At 41.1% G+C, this 19,061-nt stretch overlaps 1 protein-coding gene across 1 annotated transcript in view; it reads right to left on the bottom strand.

The window, feature by feature from the left end:
- ZBTB7C (zinc finger and BTB domain containing 7C) overlaps positions 1-18,376 on the bottom strand; it is a 115,930-nt gene extending 97,554 nt beyond the window's left edge. The window contains exon 1 of the mRNA XM_063456806.1: positions 18,311-18,376. The gene's annotated coding sequence lies outside the window, so the exon portion shown is untranslated. The remainder of the gene's footprint in view (positions 1-18,310) is intronic.
- Positions 18,377-19,061: the final 685 nt, after the last annotated feature.

Below are 19,061 nucleotides of genomic sequence, written 5' to 3'. Positions count from 1 at the left end.
TGCGATCTGTTTAAAATTGTCATCCTACCTTAAATAAGCACAATCAGTATTTTGCGTCAGTAAGCCAGCCATAAGGGTTCCAGATCTCGGCTGCCACATCTAGGTACTGGAAATAAAGGAGCTCTCACATCACGTGGACCCTGTGAACTTCACTACATCTTGTTGGCTACAGAGTGACACTTTAACCATATTGTGTGATTTTTTTCCCCCCACAAATCTTCCTGTTATCACAAATGGGGTCAAAAAACTTGATGCCTTCAGGCTTAAAGGGGTACTCTAAGTACCAAAACAACTTTAATAAAGTAGTTTGGGTGTATAGATTAAATATCATTATATATCATGCCCCTGCAGTCTCACTGCTCAATTCTCTGCCATTTAGGAGTTAAATCACTATGTTTATGCAGCCGTAGCCACATATCTCAAGTCTGTGACTCATTTAGTTTCCATGAAAAAAATGTTTAAATTTTACAGCATGTGTTTACAAAGTTACTTCAATCCTAAATGGCAGAATATTTAGCAGTGAGACTGCAGATACATGATCTATAATGATATCTAATCTATAAACCCAAACTACTTCATTAAAGTGTTGTTTCAAGCACATACCTCTCAACTTTGGCATCCTGTGAAGGGTTAAAAGTGAATAGGTCGATTCGGAAAGGGTGTGGGTCCACCCATAGCACTGTTTCAATGTCCTAATGCCTGAGCACAGAGCAAGCACGGTATAATGATGCACTCGCACTATGCTTGTTGGGGCCAGTTTCTCCAAAAGCTGGACACCTGGGAACAAAGTCGGAATCGTTGTGAAAGGATCTGAAAATTGAGACAGTCCCGTTGGTATCCGGATGCATGGGAGGCATTCAAACACCATGACCACATCAGTGATCAGAAGTGGTCATAGTGCCTGAGGATTGTAAGTATAGTGTTTCACTATGCAAGGCTGCACATAGTTACATACATTATCATATACAGAGATTAACCACTCTGCTACAGGAAATGCAATTCCACCTCCCACCATCTCATGCAGGCATCATCAGCCAGCCCGTAACAAGAGAGCCAGCGTGTCTAATGTAAATTCTGTGCAAATTTCGATGCACAGACACTCATCCATTGACTGAGAATTATCAGTTGACTATCTTAGCCAATCAATGAGCAGCAGGATCTGGACACAAAGAAGATCAGGAGCCCGGTGGGACCTGGTAAGAGGGTAAACACTTAAAAAGTTTTTCTCTATAACTGGGGTAGAGGTCCAGGGTACTCCTGGCATCATAACGCTACAGTAGGCTGTGGTGGTTATGATGGTTGGAGTAACCCTTTAAGCTAAATATGTTTAGTTGCTTAGAGTGCTCTTTCACGTTATTATGAGGGGAGGCCAGGTAAGAGTGGCAGCGGGTCAAATGTTGTGGGCTGCAGCTTCACTCAGTTCTACGAAGTATTCTTATTTTGAAGGCTTTGTGTTAATTTAGAAAACCCTAACGTACATACTGCATAAAGCTTATGTTTGTGTGCATTCATCATAGCCAAAGTAACAGAAAATATCTCTTTCCGCTTCTACCACTGTTTTATTTACGGTCTCTCTACAGTCCCTATTTTGGAGTGACAATCCGCTGTCCCAACTATCTCCAATAAGCATAGCGCGAGCGCTTCATAAGATTTGTTTGCACTATGTTCAGGGCACTACTGCTGCAGAGATCACGTGAACAGTGCTCTCATCAGAGCCCGGGCAAGTAATTGCTTAGGCCCCCTGGCTCCTGCCCCTCCGCCTCCTAGCATGCAGTGGCGTCTCTAGGATTCATTTTTAGGGGGGGAACAGGGTGGGCCAGGGACAAAAGTAGGGGGCACATTCAACCCCGCCCTCGCCGCAGTTTGACCCTGCCCCTGCCGCATGTTAAGCCCCGCCCCTGACAACATGTGTTGTTGTTTTTTTTTTTTATAATCCCTCGTGGAGGATTGATTATTTTCCACCAGGGATTATTAAAAAACCAAACACATTTCCTTTGATACAGTGCCATAGTTGCCAACATTTGAAAAAAATTTCCAAGGACATTTTGCAGCACAGCTATCAATTACTGTCTGTGTATAATATCCCTGGACAGTCAGTGCTCTCACAGGCTGATTTATACACGTACACACAGACTGCTGAGTCCATACACACACACATACAGACTGCTGAGTCCATACACACACACAGACACACACAGACTGCTGAGTCCATACACACACACAGACACACACAGACTGCTGAGTCCATATACACACACATACTGCACAGTCCATACACAAAAACAGAAAAAGAAAATATCCCTTAAACAGGGACAATGAAGTGTGTCCAGACCATATCCAAGAAGGGGGTAACCCTTAATATGTACTGCAAAGGAGAAAAAGGAAAGTGATCCTAAAATCAAGGAGTCTAGGGTACACTTAGTCAGATATAGGTCTGAGTACAATGTTACTTATTAAAAACATGAATTTATTAAATCATAAGCACGAATAGAAAAAAAAATTTAATAAAAAAAGAGAAAAAATTATAAACACACTAATAAACCAAGAGGAGAAAATGGAGCTCAGTGAGCTATATGGGAAGTCTAACTCAAAGCTGATACTGAGGTATTGCTAAAGGACATTTAAATGCCCAGTATATGAAAAGAGAAAAGATGAATAAACAGCCTTCAGAGGAGCTAGAAATATCTCTCAAGTGTAAGGCATAACATCTCAAGTATGTTATGCCTTACACTTGAGAGATATTTCTAGCTCCTCTGAAGGCTGTTTATTCATCTTTTCTCTTTTCATATACTGGGCATTTAAATGTCCTTTAGCAATACCTCAGTATTAGCTTTGAGTTAGACTTCCCATATAGCTCACTGAGCTCCATTTTCTCCTCTTGGTTTATTAGTGTGTTTATTATTTTTTCTCTTTTTTTTTATATATATATTCATGCTTATGATTTAATAAATTTATGGTTTTAAAAGAAACATTGTACTCAGACCTATATCCGACTAAGTGTACCCTAGACTCCTTGGTCTTAGGATCACTTTCCTTTTTCTCCTTTGAGTCCATACACACACACACACACACACACAGACTGCTGAATCCATACACACACATACACCCACAGACTGCTGAGTCCATACACACGCATAGACTGCTGAGTCCATACACACACACACACACACCCACAGACTGCTGAGTCCATACACCCACAGACTGCTGAGTCCATACACCCACAGACTGCTGAGTCCATACACGCATAGACTGCTGAGTCCATACACACACACACAGGGCCGCCACCAGAAATTTTGGGGCCCCTAACTCAGCTCAGGGTCTGGGCCCCCTGGGGCCCACCTCCAAATACCGCCCACTGGGTCCGCCTCCAAATACCGCCCACAGGAATACACACACAGACACAAACACACACACTGATACATACTAACAGACACACATACTGGCATACATACGGACACACACATACTGAGACATACACACAGGCATACATAGTGACAGACAGACACATACTAACATACATACAGACAGACACACATGCATGAGGAAATAAAGACACATACATACATACAGACACCGACATACATACAGGCACACACATACATACATACAGACATACTGACAGACATACAGACACCGACATCCATACACACATACATTCATAATGGCATACAGACATATACATACATACATTCATAATGGCATACAGACATACATACATACATACATACATACATACATACACATACATAGACTTACAGACAGACATGCATGCATACAGACAGCTAGACATACACAGACACACACATACATGCATACAGACATACACACAGACATGTATGCATCCAGACAGACATACATAGACATACATGCATACAGACAGACAGACATACATATGGTATAGTAGACCAAAAATACTTTCCTACAGAACTAACAAAAGCTAATATAATTAAAATTTTGAAACCTAACAAAATATCTTCTTAAATCCCAAACTATAGGCCAATGTCTCTCTTGAATACCGATATTAAATTATTTGCATCTATTCTCGCTGAGAGATTAAAACAAGTGTTAAATGATTTAATACATCCAGAGCAAATAGGTTTTGCCTCTAATATATTCTCAGGTTCGAATGTTAGACGACTGATTGACATACTCAACCTAAGGGAGAGACAAGGCACTCTCCTCCTGACCCTCTCGATTGATGCTGAAAAAGTGTTTGACAGGGTCAGGTGGGGATTTAAAAGGAAATATTTGCAAAGTTTTGGTATTATGGGTTGGATGCTCCAAGCAATTATGTCTATGTACCATCAGCAACAACAGTTAATCATGGTATTCTTTCTGAATGGTTCCCTATAAAAAAACGGTACCAGGCAGGGTTGCCCACTCGCTCGTTTTATACATATCATCAATACAACCGTTTGCAATGAGATAAGAAGTAATTAAAATATAAAATGAGTTTGCATTAAACAAAAACTATTTAAAATCAGTCTATATGCATGCAATGCCCTTATAACAATAGCAAACCTACAGGAATCATTACCAAATTTATTGGAAGAAATTCAACAATTTAGTAACGTTTCCAATTATAAAGTTAATATAGATTCTCCCCACAAAAATAGATCGAGATAAACTAAACGTTTTTAAAAGCTTATATCGTTTTAGTTGGGTTAAACATAGTTTTGTATATTTGGGAGTTAAAATAAAAAAATCTAGATAGATTAATAGATTAAAGTAAACTACATGGAAACGTTAAAATCAACAAATCATTCTATTAAAAACTGGAGGAAGGTTGAATTATCATAGTGGGGTCGCATCTATTTAATAAACAGTTATATTATTCCTAAATGGACATTTATGTTTCAGATAATACCCCTTTCAATTTCTAATCGTTGGCTTTTAATGTTACAATCTAGTATATCAAATTTTATATGAAAAAGCAAAGCCCCCTAGGACTAGCCATAAGATTTTATCTATGCCTAAGAAAAAACTAGGTTTAGGATTCCCAAATATAAAAAAAATGTATTAAGCTAGTGTTATGACCAACTTATATCGTCTACAATCTCATTCCCTGGAATTTGAAGCATGGCAAGACATTGAAACGTCTATGACAGTATTTTATGATTCATCTTTAATTAAATGGAACGTTAATGAAAAACAATTAGTTAGCTCTCTAAAACAGCAAAGCACAGTTTTAACTCAATTAATACAAGCTTGGGTAACCATAAAAAAAACAAATTCAAATCAAGTCAAAACTACTACCAATAGATAAAATCGGAAGTTTGGGAGACACACTCACTCACTCACTCACTCTTTCCAGCCACCCTCCTGTCTCTTACCTTTTCTTTGCAGGAGGGTGGCTGGGGATGATGGGAGTCAGCGCGACTCCCTCTTCACTGGCGCGCGCCCTCCTCCCGCGCGGAGTGAGCTGGGAGGAAGTGACCACTTCCTCCCAGCAGCACTTGCGGCTGCTTTTTTTTTTTTTTTTTAAAGGGGCCCGGTCGCGCTATACCACGGCCATAGCGCTGACCGGGCCCCTGAAGGAGGGGGCCCATCGGGTGGCCCTAAGTGTGTGGGCCACCCGATGGGCCCCACAGGTGGGGCCCGGGCGGCCGGGCCCCCCAGGGCCGCCGGGCCCGTGACAACCGTTATGGTTGTCACCCCCTGATGGCGGCCCTGCACACACACACAGACTGCTGAGTCCATACACACACACAGGCACACACACAGACTGATGAGTCCTTACACACACACAGACTGCTGAGCATGGCTGCCATCAGAAATTTTAGGGCCCCTGACACAGCTCAAGATCTGGGCCTCCGGGGCCAGCCCCGAGTCCGCCCACAAGGATGAAGTGTGTGTGTGTGTGTATAGTGGATGCGGTATGTGTGTCATGGATGCAGTGTGTATAGTGGATGTAGAATGTGTATAGTGGATGCGGTATGTGTGTCATGGATGCAGTGTGTATAGTGGATGCAGTATGTGTGTCATGGATGCAGTGTGTATAGTGGATGCAGATTGTACGTTTTGTGTAATGTATGTAATGTTTGTATGCATGCATTAGATGCAGAGTGTGTGTGTAGTGAATGTAGGTGTGTATAGTGAATGCAGAGTGTGTGTGTGTGTTTGTAGTGAATGTAGTGTGTTTGTAGTGAGTGAAACGTGTGTATAGTGAATGTAGTGTGTGTGTGTGTGTAGTGCAAAGTGTCTTTAGTGAATGTAGTGTGTGTGTAGTGCAGAGTGTGTTTAGTGAATGTAGTGTTTGTAGTGAGTGCATAGAGTGTATAGTGAATGTAGTGTATGTGTAGTGCAGAGTGTGTTTAGTGGATGTAGTGTGTGTGTGTGTAGTGCAAAATGTGTATAGTGAATGTAGTGTGTGTGTGTAGAGCAAAATGTGTATAGTGAATGTAGTGTGTGTGTAGAGCAAAGTGTGTTTAGTGAATGTAGTGTGTGTGTGTGTGTGGTGCAGAGTGTGTTTAGTAAATGTAGTGTTTGTAGTGAGTGCAGAGTGTGTTTAGTGAATGTAGTGTATGTGTAGTGCAGAGTGTGTTTAGTGAATGTAGTGTATGTGTAGTGCAGAGTGTGTTTAGTGAATGTAGTGCAGAGTGTGTTAGTGAATGTAGTGTGTGTGTGTGTAGTGCAGAGTGTGTTTAGTGAATGTAGTGTGTGTGTAGTGTAGAGTGTGTTGAGTGAATGTAGTGTGTGTGTGCAGTGCAGAGTGTGCTTGTAAGGATTCAGTGTGTGTGTAAAATAGGGGGGGAGGGGAGTATTTTTTTAAAATTTATTTGTGTATATTTCAATTTTATTCCCCCCTCCCTGGTTCTTACCGTGCCAGGGAGGGGGGAGATCGCATTTCCTGTTGATCCAGTGGCATGGTGGAGGAGCCAGCTGCGGTACATTGAAGAGGGGGCCCAGCAGCACACATTGTCTTCCTTTTCAGCTCCTCTCTGACTAAATCTCACGAGACAGGCCTGCGTGCTGTGCGGAGCGTTGCCATAGTAACCCGTGGCAACGCTCTGGCAGCCGCAGGAAAGTTAGACAGAGAGCAGCTGGAAAGGAGGACAGAGTGTGCTGCTGGACCCCCTCTTCATTGTACAGGTAGAAGGGGGACCTCTGTGCACATATATATAGCGAAAATCATGCACATAATGATTGTGGGGCTCAGGGACCCCCAGGACCGCCGGGCCCATGACAACTGTTATGGTTGTCATGCCCTGATGGCGGCCCTGCTGAGTCCATACACACACACAGACTGCTGAGTCCATACACACACACATACAGACTGCTGAGTCCAGACACACACACATACACACACACAGACTGCTGAGTCCATACACACACACACACAGACTGCTGAGTCCATACACACACACACACATACAGACTGCTGAGTCCAGACACACACACACACAGACTGCTGAGTCCATACACACACACACACACAGACTGCTGAGTCCACACACACACACACACACACAGACTGCTGAGTCCAGAAGTCCAGACACACACACATACAGACTGCTGAGTCCAGACACACACACACACACACACACAGACTGCTGAGTCCATACACACACACACACACACACAGACTGCTGAGTCCATACACACACACACACACAGAGAGTGCTGAGTCCATACACACACACATACAGACTGCTGAGTCCAGACACACACACACACACAGACTGCTGAGTCCATACACACACACACACACAGACTGCTGAGTCCATACACACACACACACACACACAGACTGCTGAGTCCAGACGTCCAGACACACACACACACACACACAGCTGAGCCCACACACACACACAGAGACTGCTGAGTCCATACACACACACATGCAGACTGCTGAGTCCACACACACACACACACACACAGACTGCTGAGTCCATACACACACACATGCAGACTGCTGAGTCCACACACACACACACACACACAGACTGCTGAGTCCATACACACACACACACACACAGACTGCTGAGTCCAGACACACACACACACACACACAGACTGCTGAGTCCATACACACACACACACACACACGCAGACTGCTGAGTCCATACACACACACACACACACACACACACACATGCAGACTGCTGAGTCCATATACACACACACAGACTGCTGAGTCCATACACACACACACACACACACACACACACACACACAGAGACTGCTGAGTCCATACACACACATACACACACTCACACACAGACTGCTGAGTCCATACACACACACACACACACACAGACTGCTGAGTCCATACACACACACACACACACACACAGACTGCTGAGTCCATACAAACACACACACACACACACACAGACTGCTGAGTCCAGACACACACACACACATCAAGCCTACCTGTTGCTGGGGGTCAGACAGCCATCTTCTGGCCTTTGCAGCAGCAGCATGGGCTGCTTCTTAACGGCGGGGGTGGGGCTTATGTGCGGGAGGCAGGGCTACGTTTGGGGGCGGGGCCTGTGCCGGGGAGCCTGTCAGTGCTCTCTCCGGCCACATACAGCCCCCAGCCTCCAGCTGAGCTGCTCTGTCCTGCATTCCCTTGGGCTGCCTGTCACAGACTGTTACAGCCCGAGGGAATAGAATCTAAACACATGGGCAGCAGGTTGCTGGCATTTGGGGGGGCCCAAGGGGGGTCACAGCATGATGTAGGGGGGGCAATGGCCCCCTCTGGCCCCCCCCTAGCGACGTCACTGCTAGCATGCAATCACACTTCCACCCTAATGCAGTGGCAAAACTAAAGTAGAGAGGGCCCAGGTGAATATTTTTGGGCTCCCCTATAAATAGGGTGGCCATAAGGTAGATCCCCATCTGTCGTGCAACTCCAATTTTCATATCTGGTTTTATTTAGCAAGGAGCAGTGTTTGTGTGCTTAAATGTAAGCATGTTTTTGTATGGAGCATATTTGTGTGTATGTGGGGGAATATTTGTGTGTGATGTTGGCATTTGAATGCAAGCATGCATTTATGTGTAGTGTTGGATTTTGCAGGTACATAGATATAAACACTCTCACACAGTAACATACATGCAGATTACTGACACGTGTTATTTTATTAATAATAAAATGCAAAGTAAGGGGCGCGCAATATCCAACAACTACAGGTGGGAGTAGATTTGATATATTTATTATCATTCAGTGAATAAAATACACGTGCACTACTTGTCCAGATTGAAATCATGGCTCGAGTTTTCAGAGCGAATAAAGTTAATAAAACCATTTCCTCTAGACACTGTTTCAATTAGAACAACACGTACCTTTTAAACATTTCAGCCTGTTAAAACAGAGAAAATACCTTTGATTTATCTGGAGGAGTTTGTAAACCGAGGTTGGCACTTGGCACACACATCAATTCCCAACCTCTCCCTTTATTCATACCTACAGCTCCCAGCCCAAAGAAAATAATCTGCAGCCCAATCTCTCTGACCAAACCTGTACTATGGCAAAGCTAACTGAGCAAACTATAAAGAAAAATAAAATGGAAACACCTGTGTAATCACTATAAACAATGAAGACATCAAACATGAATGATCTCTGCATTCTTTTTCATCCACAAATTCCAAGTTTTTCTTATTTTTTTTATTTGATCCAGAACACAAAGTACTGCACTCTATAAACTTGATATATACAAGTACTGTATTTAATGAGAACTTGTTTGGAACGATGAGGATTCTCCTTTGACACCTATAAACCTTAAGACATCAACAAATAAGTGGCACCCAAGATATTCAAGCAATGCGTTTCCCTTCATCGGCTGAACATTTTGGGGAATGAAGTTCTCAAACAAATATCTGGGGTACCCAGATCAGCCATCACTGCTTGACCACGGAACACAAACAATAGTAAACAAGTAACCATGTTAGCTTTATATTTAACCTAAAGATTATTATACACCAAGCTGGTTTAATAAGCCTATAAAAGAACATTTTTCAAGTTTTATTTAGTTGCATCTACCCAAGTCAGGTCAAGATTCCAAGTGCCTCGGGCACAACCCTGGATGACAGCCTGTGACAGGTGTGGCCTTGTTGTGCGGTTTCTCCCACACGCACAGGCTTTAGCAGTGGAAGGGTGGGAGAGAGATTTATAAGGAGTGGTTAGACAGGGGTATGTGAGAGATAGTGTGCATTATTGTGTCAGAAGGAGATGATGTCTTAACGTTTGCAGATCACAGTATTTCCAGATCCTTATGTGTTTTGGAGCGGCAACATTAGTCATCAAGTTTATAACACATGTGTATGACAGACCTCAACAGTAGGGGGAGCTGTTATCATTATTTTTTGTTAAATAAAATGTACAGTCAATCGCAGTATTCTACCATCTTTTCCCAAAAATAAAACCGGGTCTTATATTTAATTTCCCCCTGAAAAAAGCACTAGGGCTTATTTTCAGGGGATGTCTTATTTTGGGGGGAAACGCTAGCAAGCATGCGATAGAAAGCTGGTCTACATTCGGGGAACCTTTCCCGAACATAGATTAGCTTACTAGCGCGTGGAATCTCACAAATCTTTGTTCGTGGAAGCTTCCCTGTACATAGATTAGCTTACTTACGAATAGAATACAGAGAATCAATGTTCGGGGAAAATACATTAGGGAACTAGCGACTAAGGCTTATCTTCGGGGTAGGGCTTATGTTACGAGCATCCCCCCCAAAAAAGCAAGGGCTTATTTTCAGGGGATGTCTTATTTTTAGGGAAACAGGGTACAGACAACTGACTGGTTTAAAATGGCACTCTTGTGTTTTTCTTTATTGATAAGGTTCATGTCATATACACACAGCTAAAGATTTTCATATCCCACTAGTCATTAGCGAAAATACATCAACGGTGAGTAGGTCATGGACCCTATAGGCTTGCATTAGTTAGTAACCTTTAGGCCTTGGTAGTAAAGTAGGACTAGAAATTGTGAGCTATACTACATCATTTCTTACATCAATCATCTGAATTTTGCTAGTTATTCCAGCATGCATAACTAACAGCATGTGAGGCACATTTAAAAAACAAACAAAAAAAAAAACAATAGATAGCTGTGAAATATATAAAAGGGAATTGCAAATTGTAGGTCAAAATAGAGATTGTTAGAGAATGTTTCCACTGTCTGATTATAATTTTCCACAGTTCAAACCAATTAGTTTTAAAATCTAAAGTGTGTCCAAGGAAGGAAACTGGGGCCATTTGTGTTATGGTCATTTTTACTACTAGTGAATACATTTCAAAGTATTTCACAGTGTCGTTCACTAAAGAGAGAATTTTTGGGGAAATCAAAATGAATTCAAATTGAATTTTAGAATGTAGGCTAAAGTTAGAAAAAAAATTCCAAGTCAATTCTTTTTTCAGTTTGGCTCTTTTGGGCTTAAATTTGAAATTCAAGTTGAATTCCTGGCAATTCTCACTTTAGTAAAGTCTCACTTTTTAGTTGCTACGCAGGAGAAGGACATCTTTGAGTCATTAGATTAGTAAGATACTACACGTGGAGGGTAGCACAAGAATAACTACCAACAACATTTGGAAAACCTGCTGCTTCCCTAATGCTACGTGCAATATGGTTAGTACTTTGGATAACTTAATATTACGTAAATTAAAATTACCATCAATTCCATCAGTAATTCAGTAATTCCTCTTGGATGCATCATGGAGTAACCCCCTCCCATCCTTCCAAAGACAATCAATAACCCACGTCGGAGCGCTCCAAGTGGGAGCAGCTAATCAATCAGAATAACGTCCGGACACCCCAACTCAGCATGGGTGTCTGATCAAGGACTGTTTTTCCTATAATGCTATGCTTGCCTATTGTAATAAAACAGCAGCTGGGAGTTGGCGAATAACCCATGGCCAATGCTGTACCAATACTGATAGGAGATGGTAGGACTGCCAATTCAGATTCTTGTACGACTTTGGTAGGGTTCTTCACTAAAGGGACAATTTGTCCAAAACTGCCAAACTGGAAACTAATTCAGTTGGGCTCCCAGTTTGGTTACTTTTACCTCATATGTAAAACTCACTTTGATTATGCAACAATTCTAACTTTGGTGAATAATAATCGTGTTGATATTCAAAATGCCTGGTATGTTGGAAAATATTCTAAAACAATATGTTTGGCTTTATGTAGGAAACGACTTACTATCATGTAATCAGGTAGTACCAAACTATTTCTAATGTCAACTTCTAATCGTCTGAATTCCTTTCCTGATCTGCTGTATGTGAAGTGGAATTGCCATTGTGTGACGTTGGAATTGAGCAATCTGTATTATCAAAGTGGTACTTTGCATGGAACAAAAAGTGGGCTCTCCAGTCAAATATCATCCAATGTCTTCCTTCATGAATTGAATGTTTCCATGACAACTAAAAAAATAGCATTTTTTCGAATGCTGACTGTGCTGTGACTTAAAAGAACCATCCAGGCACCTAATCTACAGCCAACTGTCTCATAAAGTATCTCGCGCAAAGCACCCTTGAGTTTTTTTTCCATGTTGGTAGATGTGTTTTTTTTTTAATAAATGCTAAATCAATAAAAACCATATGGTGCAATTCCAGTTATTAGTTATACTCTTCAGAACTGCCTGGTTCCATTTAGAATATACCACCTCTCGACATGCAAACTTTTCTCTCACTTCCAAAGCTTGCCCTAATTAAAGGCAGAGGACGTTTTTTCCCCCAAGAACAAGTAAATCTATGCATTGAAATATATAACTGCATAGATATAACATGCAAAAAACAATGAAAGCAGGGGAAAAAAAGTGTGGGGCAAAAATTTAAGTCCAGCTATAATACTAAGGGTCATATACTTTGTATACTCCAAACTGACCCTATGCTACTAAGAAATCTACATTTACAAACCAACATTTTTAACATACAAGAATATCTAAAATTCACTGAAAGAAGTAACTAATATAACTAATTTGCATTGTAACAGCTTGTCAATCCAATGAAAAATCTACTTTGTGGCACAGTTGGACATTACTTTAAACTTAATTTTTTGAACAGCAGTAAAAAGAATGTGTCAAATATTAAACTCAATGGATCTGAGTATTTTTTCAGCTTATATTATTTTGTATCTAACTGTGCTATCTAACTATCTATTACAGCAATGTCATAGCCCAGTAAATAGCATGGTATAATAATAAATAATAATAATATCAATAATTTATTGAAGAAAAGACAGTACATTTGTCTGGCTTGTATATGGATAACTAGTTAGCATACTTTGCAGTAATTACCAACATTAAAAGGACACTCCAGACTCCTAAAGCACATTCATTTAATGAAGTGCTTTATACTTGTTTTTCATTTTACAAATGCAGATTTCAGTGGAAATTGACACTTTTATAAATTGATCTGGATACACCCCCATTGCTGTCAATCAGAGAAAAGGTCTTGTTACTTCCTGGTTGCTTAGTTCAGAGGAGTTAAACTCAAGAGACAGCAATTGCTCAGAACACCTGCCTTGCAAAGACTTCTCACTCAGCTACATTTACAAGTATGTGATTGGACAGCCACAGAAAGTCTGGGCGGGGTCAGAAGGGGATGCTTTGTAAAGACTACAGACAAGAGATCTGCAGCTATTGCAATATATGTTTAGACATACCCCCAATTAAAAATGCATAACTATATCTGTGCTGTCTAATATATAATTATTGCATTAAGCAGACCTGGTGGTTATATGTTGTAATTACAGTTCATTACTTCACAGGAATCAGACAGGCTTGGAGGCGGGCCCCTGGGGGCCCAGACCTTGAGCTGTGTTAGGGGTGGCCCTACAGCCTAGAGATAACTCCACTGACCACTCTTCAGATATATGCTAGAGGTTCTTCCTGGGGCAGTGCTGCAGAGTAAGCAGCACTGCCATTTAGTGTCTCCACCCTCTGCATGCAGGCACTGAACTTTCCTCATAGGGGCCAGGGGGGCTAGATGGTGGTTTTAACACTATACGGTCAGGTATACATGCTTGTGTTCATTTAATATCATACTTATTTTCAAAGTGTCACATGTAAATACATATTGTAATCTTAGTTTATCTGATTGTATTGCAGTTTTACACAGTGCCCCCCCCCCCCCCCCAAATGCCAGCAACTTGCTGGCCATGGGCTTAGTTACATTCTATTCCCTCTGACTGTAACAGTCTGTCACAGCCCGAGGGAATGCAGGAGAGAGAAGCTGGAAGGTGCTGGGTGTTTTCACCAGCTTCCCCGGCACAGACCCGCCCAAATTAAGCCCCGCCTCCCACACACAAGCCCCACCCCCACCGTTAAGCAGCAGACCTTGCTGCTGCTGGAAAGGATGGAAGATGGCTGCATGACCACCAGCAACAGGTAGGCTTGATATCCTCAGGTGTGTGTGTGTGTGTCTGTGTCTGTCTGTCTGCCTGCTAGTGAAGAAGCTTGTGTGTGTGTGTATGGACTCAGCAGTCTGTGTGTGTGTGTATGTGTGTGTGTGGACTCAGCAGTCTATGTGTCTGTGTTTGTATGGACTCAGCAGTCTGTGTGTGTATGGACTCAGCAGTCTGTGTGTGTGTGTAAGGACTCAGCAGTCTGTGTGTGTATGGACTCAGCAGTCTCTGTGTGTGTAAGGACTCAGCAATCTGTGTGTGTGTGTGTATGGACTCAGCAGTCTGTGTGTGTATGGACTCAGCAGTCTGTGCGTGTGTATGGACTCAGCAGTCTGTGTGTGTATGGACTCAGCAGTCTGTGCGTGTGTAAGGACTCAGCAGTCCGTGTGTGTGTGTGTGTGTGTGCATGGACTCAGCAGTCTGTGTGTGTGTAAGGACTCAGCAGTCTATGTGTGTGTGCATGGACTCAGCAGTCTGTGTGTGTATGGACTCAGCAGTCTGTGTGTGTGTGTGTGTGTATGGACTCAGCAGTCTCTGTGTGTGTAAGGACTCAGCAGTCTGTGTGTGTGTGTGTGTGTATGGACTGTATCAAGGGAAATGTGTTAGTTTTGTAATAATCCTTGGTGGAAAATAATGAATTCTCCACCAGGGATTATAAAAAAAAATAAAAAAATTAGAAAACACACATTGTGTCGGGGCGGGGCTTAACATGCGGAAGTGGCGGGGTCAAACTGTGGCGAGGGCGGGGTTAAATGTGCCCCCCTACTTTTGTCCCTGGCCCACCGTGTGCCCCCCCTAAAATTAAATCCTAGAGACGCCACTGGTTTTACAGAACTATTCACAGAAGAAAACTCTGTTTGAAATAAACACAACACTATTTCTGTCTGCTTTGCTAACTAGCTGTGTGCTAAGAGTTAGTAGGAGAGCGCAATACACATGCACATTTACATTGGGTGTGCTTTAAAGCTAGTTATCCACATTAATTACAAGTATCTGCATTTACAATGTCGTGTAGCATAACTCTCATTACTCTCAGCCAACTTATGGTGGGTATTACAAAACATGGAACCTGCAGTGCCAAAACTATGAAACACCAGTGTACCCTGCTCTGTCATGATACGTGCTGATATTCGCACTGCCTCCTGTGTTTTAATGAGCAGAGCCCATCAGCTACAACAACTAAACTACCAGACACTCTTTATCCAAATTACAGACAGATGTTGGGGGATGACATAGCGAAGATGGTGGGAGTTTACCCTTTGAAAGCTAGAATGCAGAGAAGACAGTTGCGCTATTTGCTGATTGTAAAGTGGGTTGACTGGCTGGACCTCATGAGAGTTGCAACCTTGGCAATGACAGACAAGTGCCACGGCAGCCCACCTATCTTTGGAGCTGTCCACCCCTCTCTGGAGATGGGAAGGAAGGCGCAGCCTGTATTTTATGTGGTTGTCATTACGGAGCTCGAGAGCAGCTCCTAAAACACTTACAAATACCAAACAAAATATCTGCAAACAGGCTTTAAACTGCATAACAAATAAACATGGACATTGCTGTCTGACGTTAGATATATAGACAGATGAAAGAATTTGACTATTTGACGACCGGCCAGTGAACATGATCTGTATTTGTTGGCAAAACTGGAAAAAAATACAATCACCCAATTCATTTTACTTATCTAAAGAAGTCAGAACCATCCCTCTAACTCTGTGCAAGGGACTCCTAGGCATGTTTTTTCATTACTAGGGTGGAGATAAAACAGTCTGCCCTGAAAAAAGAAACGCCCTTTAACTATTTTCTCTTTCACAATATTCTATTGCATCAGTTAAAGATAATAGAAGCATAGACATATATATCAAATAAAAAAACATCACCCCATGTCTGCTGATTTTTATTGGTGTCAAGCAGTGACCACGCAGAGATGGACCACGCACTTTCCTGGCAAACGGAAGCTATACAGAATTGTATATTAGGCGAGATTTTATCAAAGTGTGCTGTTTTGTGTTTATTTTTACTTTTTTGGCTCAATTTCTTGAATCTGTCAGTTTTTTTTTCTACCGGGTACATCTTTTGCTCTAATTTGTTAATGTACATAATTTTTAGGAATTGCAATGGACTGAACAGTTTTTTTGGTCTTTTTTTCCCCGAGAAAGGTTTTTTTTTTTTTATTTCTCTTTATATTGCTACTCTAAATTTGGCAGAACTGGTATTTTCTGATTGGCGGAATTTAGTCAGAGAAAACCCAACACATTTGAGGCTGTTTTAGAACAATTTAATAGATCGGGGGTACATATTCCCTGGTGTGTCAAAATTACGAAATAATTAAATGTATTATTAATTAGGCACACCCACAGGGATGTAATTACTAAGAGACTGTTGACAAGAGAATTAAAACACTTAGGCACAAACAGAAAAACTGGAGAAATTCTCCAATTGAGTTAATTTGGTCTAACAATGTACAATTTATTTTCTCAGTTCTTTTTGTATAGTGAATAAATCTCAAAGTGTTTTTCCATAAAGAGTACATTAATATTTATTTCACATTCAAATGAGCTACACTGCATGAACAATACACGATTAAACATTTAAACAAGGAATATACACTCTGTACACATGAACAGTTCTTGCAGCTGCATTTTGATTGTCTGTGCAAATGTTTTCGTCCTCTAAATTGTAAGCTCTTTTGAGCAGAGTCCTCATCAACGTATTGTTCCTGTAACATTTGTTATTGACTCATTTATTGTTAATTTTCCCCCCTTTATAATATTGTAAAGCACCGCAGAATAAGTTGGCGCTATATAAATGCCACAGGCCTAAAATTCTTGCACAGTGGTGTCTGTATAGTACAGCCATGTTTTACTAGCAATAGAGGGTACTATGTGTATTAATAGTCGGTACCTAGGAGTGGAAGCTGATAAGAATTTTAGATGTGTATTCTTCTTAATTTTATAATAGAATATATCTTAATAAAAATCAAACATTATAACCTGTTTATAAGGCACGCAGATTGCTAAACTGGTTCAGAGTGACTGCATACATGGCCACTGGCCCCTAAAGGGTTAAATCTCAGGTGTAACAGTTTGATTCCAAGCAATGCCAAATCAATCCTTCCTAAATTGATAAAGTGCATATTATTTAGTTGGTAATGGTAATATCTATTCGCTGGTTAAAATCGCAGCATACATGCTAACATAGTTCAATGCTTCGTGGAGAAGGAAAGCAATATATTAAAATATAGAGAGTTATCATTATCAAGCCTGATCCTCAGTTGATACAATATAACTATCACTGGATATATACTGCATCATCAACAACAACCGAGAAACCCAACAAACATCACAGAGAAACTGCTATAAAAAAAATAAAAATGTAAGACATTTCTTATGGTGATATAAGTCAGAGAAAATTCATTCCAGCCCACGTCCTATTCAGGAGTAGTGAAATATTGATGCCCAACTCTCAACTGACACAAACCCACCAATAATTGCAATTCACAAGTACTGCAAAGACTTTGGGAGCTGTAGTTTCCTAGCAGCTGGAGGACGGTATTGGAACTCTTTACTGAAAAAAAACCTTATTGCATTGAGTACATTGGCTCTTTAGAATAATCTGATTGATAGCCATTGATATGCATTCCAATGGTTAGTTTAGTTTTAAAGCAGACAAGTGAGTACTGTAGCCCTGCAGATTACAGACCTCAGCATGCTTATCCAGATGCTGACTGAGGTTAATGAGAGTCAAAGTTCAGCAAAAACAACTATTATAAAATGCAAGCTGTGTGTAAAAAAAAAAAAAGGTTATATTTAATTATCACTGCATCAAAACAACAGTTAGCATTGCTATTAATATTAGTATATATATTTTCTCCTATAACTATCTTAGTACATGTGTTTAATCCCATAAACCTATTAATATTGATCATTCTATAAAACTATTATTACAGGAAAGGTTAGGACTGACCTTGTGCATCCGGCTGATGTTTTCCCAGCGAATGGACTTTTTTTTCATAAAATTGCTGGTTTGTTCTAAAAGTGGAAAAAATCCCAGTAAAGTTGCTGTAGGGTGTGTGAAGCAGACTGGAAATTGTCATTGATTTGTGTGAGTGGAGTAGATCATTCCTAGGAGTGGTTAGAAGAATTCACTCCCTCCACTCCCTCTTTCAACCAAAAATATTTGGCACACAGCCTCACCAGTCCACCTGTACAATTAAAGTTCTGGGATCTGTGGGGGGACAGAACCATTTTTATCAGTAAGTTGCTCACCTCCTCTATACTCTCGCTGAACTGTAATCATTTTAATAAACCTCTAAGTTTGCAACCTGGCTGCCACAGAGCAGGATTTCGACTGACTTCAGACTAGACAGAGATATAATTTGTCCAAAGGGATATCTAACAAAAGCAAACATTATAAGTAAAAATATTTAGCTGTTTATTTTGCTTTTTCAATATTTTCATAATGCATTAAACTTGCGACGAAAAGTATGTGCAAGTGGTAAACAGGGACAGATTTGTTGCCAATATTTTTCTTTTTTTTTGTGTCTGTTTTGTATAAACTAGTATAATTTAGAAGTTTCCAGTATCTTAAAATGAAACCAACCACAAGAACCACTGGAACGTAATGTAGTGGTTCCGGGGCAAAGAGCAGTGTAAACATTGCCTATTCTGAATAAGGTAAGTGTTTATGTTGCTGCCTAAAGCCACCTCTAGTGGCT

Source organism: Pelobates fuscus, chromosome 5 (assembly GCF_036172605.1).
Source record: "Pelobates fuscus isolate aPelFus1 chromosome 5, aPelFus1.pri, whole genome shotgun sequence".
NCBI classification, from domain to species: Eukaryota; Metazoa; Chordata; class Amphibia; order Anura; family Pelobatidae; genus Pelobates; species Pelobates fuscus.
The sequence above is the reverse complement of the archived record's forward strand: the minus strand, read 5'-3'. Positions and strand labels throughout refer to the sequence as shown.